Source organism: Rhipicephalus sanguineus, unplaced genomic scaffold (genome assembly GCF_013339695.2).
Source record: "Rhipicephalus sanguineus isolate Rsan-2018 unplaced genomic scaffold, BIME_Rsan_1.4 Seq7547, whole genome shotgun sequence".
In the NCBI taxonomy this organism is placed as follows: Eukaryota; Metazoa; Arthropoda; class Arachnida; order Ixodida; family Ixodidae; genus Rhipicephalus; species Rhipicephalus sanguineus.
This window is the reverse complement of record NW_023615915.1, coordinates 2,155-10,751: the sequence shown is the minus strand read 5'-3', so window position 1 is coordinate 10,751 and position 8,597 is coordinate 2,155. Positions and strand designations below refer to the sequence as shown.

The 8,597-nt window shown below is 48.1% G+C and overlaps 1 non-coding gene across 1 annotated transcript; it reads right to left on the bottom strand.

Annotated features, from left to right (window-relative positions):
* Positions 1-326: 326 nt before the first annotated feature.
* On the bottom strand, positions 327-398 carry Trnar-gcg (transfer RNA arginine (anticodon GCG)). The gene has a single exon. It is a non-coding gene; the product is annotated as a tRNA-Arg (tRNA).
* Between the last annotated feature and the right edge of the window lie 8,199 nt (positions 399-8,597).

Sequence of the window (8,597 nt, the reverse complement as noted above, 5' to 3'; positions counted from 1 at the left end):
GTCCATCGAGTCAGCGGAGCACGCTACAACTGTATCGAAACCGCAATGGCCATTCAGCAACGGAAGTGGAAACAGCACCAATGTGCCCCCTCGTTCACAATGTGCTGGTACTCACAATTACAGAGAAATAACCAAAGGAAAATGCTGTAAAAGTAGTATACACGGGTTTGAAGGAAAGAAGTGTTAATTTCAAGGGCTCGTTTTCTTTGTTATACACAATATTAATGAGAACTAACAGACAATAATGCCAAGGAATGTATAGGGGATGTTTTTAGTAATAAATGTAAGGTAATTGTGAAGAAAGAAAAGTGGACGAAAAGATAGCTTGCCGCGGGCAGGGACCGAACCTGCGACCTTCGATAACGCGTCCGATGCTCTACCAACTGAGCTACCGCGGCGGCCATCCCCCCGTCCACTTTATAGGGTATATGTGTGGCATTTAAACGTGGGAGCGTCAGTCAGCGCCGCCAGTAGCCATGACGGCGAGTGTGGAACACTCTTTTTCTGCCTTGTTGGCGTCACGTAGCACGTGATGAGGTTCGGTCCCTGCCCGCGGCAAGCTATCTTTTCGTCCACTTTTCTTTCTTCACAATTACCTTACATTTATTACTAAAAACATCCCCTATACATTCCTTGGCATTATTGTCTGTTAGTTCTCATTAATATTGTGTATAACAAAGAAAACGAGCCCTTGAAATTAACACTTCTTTCCTTCATTCATAGCGAGGGTCTCGTTCTGGCAGACTTGATGCTTTCAGGTAGTATGCGAGGGATTATTGGTCAGCTGCCAGCTCGTAATAAGTTCACGTGCTACGTGACGCCAACAAGGCATAAAAGAGTGTTCCACACTCGCCGTCATGGCTACTGGCGGCGCTGACTGACACTCCCACGTTTAAATGCACACATATACCCTATAAAGTGGACGGGGGGATGGCCGCCGCGGTAGCTCAGTTGGTAGAGCATCGGACGCGTTATTCGAAGGTCGCAGGTTCGGTCCCTGCCCGCGGCAAGCTATCTTTTCGTCCACTTTTCTTCTTCACAATTACCTTACATTTATTACTAAAAACATCCCCTATACATTCCTTGGCATTATTGTCTGTTAGTTCTCATTAGTATACACGGGTTTGTAATTATTTACCAAGTATTTTTACACTTGAAATCTGCGAGCTGCACATACCCTCGACAACAGTGACCTGTCTGTATTGCCGAGAGCATGTGACAGCCGCATTGTGTGGTGCCACAATCCGCCTCGTACATTTCCCTCTGCTGCCATCTCTCGTTTCGGTGGGGACAGCTGGTATCACCCAGAACGAAAGCTGAGGTGTTTCGCGACTTTCCCGCTAGGGGGAGGTTGCATGCGCCATTGCATCGTGAAAAATGCGGATGAATAATTTAAAACCTATATATATAACAATGTTAAACAGGTTATGAAAATATTCAAACCAAAATGAAATTAATTTTTGGGCTTTAAAGTGTCCATTTATCTAATTTCCGGTGACATGAAAACGAAAGATCCGCAGTGCCACGCAATTTTTGCGAGAAGCGCCTGGACTACACAGTGGCCGTTGAAAACTGCCATGTGGCAGCACCACAGCTCCATTGTGTCGATATTGTTGTAGCGTTTCGAAGGCCATCAACTGGATGGCCTTTCAAGAGTGCCCATGGGACACAGGTATAAAACTAGGGTGCACATACGAGCAGTCCACATCGCCACAGAGCATTCCAAGGAAGAGATTGCTTCCAGTGGCCTAAAGCAATGTTGCAAAGGTGCCATTCACACTGAAAATCCAGCAGGAACGAGGGCTCTGGATGGATCCACTCTGACGCTATCCAAAACCATGTTTGGCTCCAGTTATTTAGAGCTGGATTTACATGAGGCATACCCTACAAGCAGGCCCGTAGCCAGGAGGGGGGGGGGGGAATTTGCATGATACATGGTGTTTTACGAAAAATAAATAATGAAAATAGGCATTTTCTCAAATAGTCAAGGCTTTCAAAAGTGCCCCCCCCCCCCCCCCCCGAAAAAAATTCCTGGCTACGGGCCTGCCTTCAAGTACGGTAAAGAAAGGATGGTTCTCCATACTGCAGCGCTCAAAGGGCTGGGTTCGTCAGCTCTCACCATGGCACAGAAAAGGCACTTCAAGGTGATCGTCGACAAATATGGATGGGTTAATGAGGCACACAGCGATATAACGAACTTGAGTGTGCCAAAGTGCACCAAATTAGATTTACTGCGCCGTCATGATAATATCGACGTAGATTGTGCGAAACTGCGCCAGAGTCTCGGACTTCACGGTGTCTATCACCGACAGTCGCGCTGCCGAGGCGTCCGAACATGTGCAGCTTTATCTTGAAGCCACCAATGTTACAGCCACACAGCCACGGACAAAGGTTTATTCCGCAGACTAAATAACACTCGCACGCAACATTTAAACAGGGTGTTTCTTTTTTAGACAATACCGATTTTTTAAATTAAAATTCTATGACAGTCAGGCTCCTGTCGTTTTCGCGCACGAACTCTACGTCGAGGTGGAAATAGACTAAAACGCGTTCTTGGGCTAGTTGGTGCATGGTCTGACAAAAAATTTGGAGGCGCAAAGAAACGAGGACAAGAAATGACAGGACATGGTGCCAACTAACAACCGATTTATTGGAAAGAATATTGCGTCCCAGGTAACTTCAGGCGCATGCGCTTCTCTGATTGGTAAGCACAGTAACAGAATGACAAACGACCTTTAGTTATCAAGATTTGTCCAAAATGTGCAATTCGTTGGCATATAAGTTCATACTGCACACTAACACCGGGCATGCTTCTTGTTTATGCAAAAAGCCTTCAACAATTATCTGACCACCTCGTTGCGACTTTCCTCAAGCACCCCGGTTTCGAAAAAACGGTGCCCCGCATGCGCAGGAGTTGCAATGCGAAGGGAAGCGTAGTCCAGGTACATTCAGCAGTGAACGACGTTGAGCCAGTTGGTGCTGCATAACGAAAGGATAAGAAATTCAGCCAGCTCCACGTCGCGAACACTCGAAATAGCGAAGCGTACGCCCTTCCTTCTCCCGTTCGTTGGCTTCGGTCTCTCTTGCGCGAACATCGCGGTTGGCTCGACGACGACATGCCCGTGCTCGCCTCAGCTCTCGCTCACATCGGGCGGCTTCTTCGTCGGGAGAATGAGAAATGTTCGCCATCTTGAAAGTGCAAACTCCTGAACACTGACACTGACAGGCTATTTTACACTCCCCTGCGCTTCACCGTCACCCCATCTTGGCGCGTTTCTCGCAGCCCTCCCCTTCCTACCGAGCCTCACTCCTTCGTCACTGCGAGGCCACGTGATCACCGCTACCACGACCCCGGACATGAAAGCCTCGACCAAAAACAGATTCGCTGTTAAAATAGCGCTTAAACGACGAGGACGGGAAGGAACGACGCATTGTGTGTCGTTCCTTCTTTTGTCCTCGTCGCTGTTTTTTTTTTCCTTTCGTTATGTCAAACACATTGTTTAGGGAAGCTTCATGTTCCATTAATCGGATATTTAAACGTCGACCAGTCTGACCGATGTATGTCCTACCACAGCTAAGGGGTATTTCATAAACCACCCCAACTGCAATACCGTTTTACATGCTGTATCTCACAGGCGGCCTTATTCGTTTGCTCAGAAATACGCCCCTAACAATTTTCCACTCCTGACAAGCTGTCCCGGCTATGCGCCCGTGTTTAGTTCGCACCTGGAACACTTGTATGGCTGCATGTACCATCCTGCGCACCTGGTTTGTCTACCAAACTCCTTTCAAATTACCATGGTCCCTACCGCGTGGTCGAGGGCACATCACCTGTCAATTACGACATTGAACCGCTTACGCAGCTCGGCGACCGTCGTCGGCGTGGACATGATACTGTTCACGTAGATCGCTTGAAGCCGTACTTCGACCCGCTTGTTCCCACCTGTTAGATCGCCAGGATGACTTGGTCTTTCTCGACGGGGGCAATCATAATGAAGGAACGAAGACAATGACAGGGGGCTCAACGATCATCACCACGAACGGAGGCACCACGAAAACTGCGAACACCACCACCTTCTTCGCCCTGTGTTCTTTTCCGATCTACCGCCTGCTTCTTAGGCTCTCCGAATAAACCTGATTACATTTCTATTATGTGAGGGTGCATTGTGCTTGCCTTTCTTTTAATTCTGATCGTCAACATAGCGGCACGCCGTAGTTTTAAAAGATCTTGTAACATTACGCGCAGTTGCATTTTTACTTAGAACTCTCGAAAATTGTTTGCGCGGTAGGCTCCATTAAGTACGGTATCAGCAGGTTTACTTATTTTTATTTATTTGCATATACTGGAGCCCCAGTGCAGGGCTACAGCTGGAGTGGATAAGTTATACAGAACTAACACAAGAGAAAGAAAAAAAGAAAAAAAAACTACAACAACAAAACTATAGTATATTACAACAGTGCCTAAGAAACCAGCACATCACATATTAGAAACCAGCACTTTTGTATTTTCCAAGTGGTTAATAGCGGCATAAATGAAATCTTTTAATGGTAGTGAAAGAATATTGCCCGGCAGGGAATTCCAAAGGTCTATAGTACGTAGGAAAATAAATTTGAATGTGTCAGTACGAGCAAAGACAGGCTTTACGTTCAAGTTGTGGGAGCTGCGGGTGCAAGTTTCTTCGACAAATGTGTTGTAGTTACCACTAAAAACGCCAGAGGAGGAGTTGATAACTGCGTATAATATTTTTAAAGATTCGATGCGATAACCAGAATGTAATTGTACAATATTCACTGGTTGCTGAGCCTGTGTTGGTGAGAAGTTGCGGCTGTAGTTACGGCAGATGATATTGAACGAAGCCAAGGATTTTTAGGTAACATTGTAGGGGTACCAAACAACAAATCTGTATTCTAGAATAGGGTGAATCAGCGTTTTATACAGACGTAGTTTGGTATCGCGAGATGATTTAGCCAAAATACGGCGCACATAACCTAACTTTTAAGCTTTGCCGCTGATATATTCGATGTGGTTAGTGTAGGAAAGATTTTTTATTAGAATGACACCTAAATATTTATATTGTGACACTGTTTTAAGTTTTATACCGCCCAGATAGTACTCAGACGAAAATGGGTTCTGTGCATTGTTAAATGACATGGCGACTGTTTTAATGCAATTAACGTTCATTTGCCATGTTTTGCACCAAGCGCTGAAAGAAATGAGTGATTGTGAAAGACGGTGATGATCTTCAGCAGAATTATAGATTCCGCAATGATCAGCATAAAGTCTTATTTTAGATGATGTGCAGTGAGGTACATCATTAATATTGTTACACTTAAAGGAGACCGTCAAGGTTGAAAGGGGCTGTTTATTACGTCGTGAGGGTGAGCTCAGGAGCGGCCGACTAGTTGGTGATTTTCACCTCGTCCTCTCTTTTCTGACCTGGAGCGGCGAGCACGTTCACTCTGGTCTTCGTTGTCCTCGTCCATATGCGCAACATTCCTCTCCTCTTAGACGAAGGCCGCCGGACGAGTCAGTCGATTTGTCTCGGCGTTAATAATTTCAGGCGGGCGACATGGACAACTTGTGTCTTGGCAGATCTTCGACCACTCGCAGTGAGGCGAGCTATTGTGTAGGTGACCTCTGTGAGTCTGTTGACTATAACAAATGGTCCATCGTAAGTGGCCAAAAACTTTTGGCACAAACTGCGTTTTCATGTAGGAGTCGACAACCACACTAAATCACCACGGCCATAGGTTACAGGTCGGTGGTGAATGTCGTAGCGTGCTTTCGCTCTGTCTTGCGATGCCAAGGTGCGTAACCGAGCTATGCGACGCGCCTCTTCGGCAAGGCAGAGGGTCTCGGCGACAGTGACGTTTTCGTGATCACTGAAAGGGAAGACTGTGTCGATTGTGTGCCGGGGCGAACGTGCGTACAGCAAGAAAGGGCTATAGCGTGTAGTCTCGTGGTTCGCGGTGTTGAATGCGTACGTAATGAAAGGCAGTACATCATCCCAGTTCTTGTGGTCGGATGAAACATACATAGACACCATGTTGACAATTGTCCGGTTGGTACGCTCCGTAAGCCCATTCGTTTGTGGATGGTAGGGGGTCGAGTGGCGCAAGCGGGATTCGCACAGACTAAGGAGCTCCTCCACGACATCCGCTGTGAATTGTCGTCCACGGTCGCTGATGATCACGCGAGGAGGGCCATGCCGGAGGATGACGTGTTGTAGCAAGAACAATGAGACGTCACTGGCGGTTGCGGAGGGAACGGCCGCCGTCTCGCAGTAGCGTGTGAGGTAGTCGACGCAAACAATTATCCATCGGTTGCCATGTGCTGACATGTGGACCCAGGAAGTCAATGCCCACTTGCTGGAAAGGTGCGCTTGGAGTTGGTATCGGCTGCAGAAGACCAGCTGGAGCAGTAGATGGACGCTTGTGGCGCTGGCACTGCATGCAGCTGGCCACATACATCTCAATAGACTTTTGCATACCAGACCAATAAGAGCGTTCCTCAGTCCGATGAAGCGTCCGCGCAGAACCTAAATGTCCAGACGTAGGGTCGTCGTGCATAGCACTCATAATCGATGTTCGAAGGCTCTCCGGCACCACCAGCAGAAAACGTGCGCCACTGCTGGAAAGGTTCTTCTTGTATAGCAGTCCATCACGCACACACAAATGGCGTGCTGTAGTAGAGGTGGATGCAGCGGCGAAGAGCGGCGCCAGTTTGGCGTCCTTTCGCTGTTCTACTTCGAAGCTGTGGAAGTCTGGAAAATTAGCCGAAACAGAAGCTACAAGGTGGTCAAGGTCATCGGCGTCACAATCCGTTGTGCTAAGTGGCATACGTGAAAGGCAGTCCGCATCGGCATGTCGTCGACCGCTCTTATAAGAGACGGTAAAGCTGTATTCTTGCAGCCGAAGTGCCCAGAGCGCAAGGCGGCCACAAGGATCACGAAGGTTGACAAGCCAACACAAAGAGTGGTGGTCAGTGACTACTGTGAATGGCCGCCCGTAAAGGTAAGAACGAAACCGCTGAATTGCAAATATTACTGCCAGGCATTCTTGTTCCGTAACGGTGTAATTCTGTTCGGGTCTTCTTAGTGAGCGACTTGCGTATGCGATGACGTGTTCTCGCTCACCGTAACGTTGGACTAGGACGGCGCCAATGCCTATACCGCTGGCATCCGTATGAAGTTCTGTCGGAGCAGAAGGATTGAAGTGCTGAAGGACAGGTCGTGACGTCAGCAGGAACTTCAATTGCCGAAACGGAGAATCGCACTCCGGAGACCACTCAGAGGGAATGTCCTTTCGTAGCAGGCATGTCAGCGGATACGCGACGTCGGCAAATTTCGGTATAAAGCGGCGGAAGTACGAGCAAAGCCCCAGAAAACTACGGAGCTCTTTGACAGAGCGCAGGGCACTGAACGCCTCGACGGTTGCTGTCTTCTGGGGATCAGGGCGGATGCCATCCTTTTCAACGAGGTGCCCAAGCACGAGGGTTTGGCGGTCTACGAAGTGGCATTTCTTCGAGTTTAAAACTAGGCCAGCGTTCTGAATGCAGTTCAAAACAATATCCAGACGCGAGTTGCGTTCGCTGAATGTTCCGCCAAAGAGGACGACATCGTCGAGGTAACACATGCAGATGTTCCACTTCAAGCCGCGCAGAATGGTGTCCATGAATCTCTCGAACGTTGCCGGAGCGTTGCACAGTCCAAATGGCATCACATTAAATTCAAAGAGCCCATCAGGGGTTACAAAGGCAGTCTTTTCCTTGTCCTTAGGATGCATCGGAATTTGCCAATAACCGGATCGTAAGTCTACGGAGGAAAAATAAGAGGCCGAATGTAAGCAGTCTATTGCATTATCAATACGTGACAGTGGGTATACATCCTTTTTAGTTACAGCATTCAGTCGGCGATAGTCGACGCAAAATCTCCAAGATCCATCTTTCTTTTTAACGAGAATCACTGGTGCTGCCCACGGACTGGCTGACTCTTGTATCACTCCGTTTTTCATCATTTCTTGCACTTGATCGTTGATAATCTGGCGCTCTGGTTGGGAAACACAATATGGCTTCTGCGGAATCGGACTTGCCGAGCCAGTTTTGATGGTATGGCGTGTTCGAGACGCAGGAATGGGGGGTATTTTGTCGTTCTGCGCAAAGTCGAATACAGAAACGTGCTTCGAAAGCACACCCATTAAAGTTTGGCGCTCGCTTGTGCTAAGTGACTTGTTTATCATTGACATAAGTGCCGTGTCCGAACTGTGACAACCAGGTTCTTCCGGCGCGTCTGTAAGTTCGGCCACCGATAAGGACGCGTGTTCTCTGCTGACGAAGGCTAATTTCAAACCGTCCGGTAGTATTACGGGCTCTGAAGAGCAGTTTGCAGCCCATAGGCCAGTGCGTCCGCCATTGATGCACACCACACAATGGGTAACCAACACATTCTTCTTTGCACAGTTAATGTGCATCGGTTCTACGCTTGCATCGAAGCTGTCGGAACAGGCGCCGCGACAGACAACAGGCACACGTACGGTAGATGAGGCAGGTATGAGAGTGTCCCCACAGACACACAGTGCAGTTTCATCGTCATCCAGAG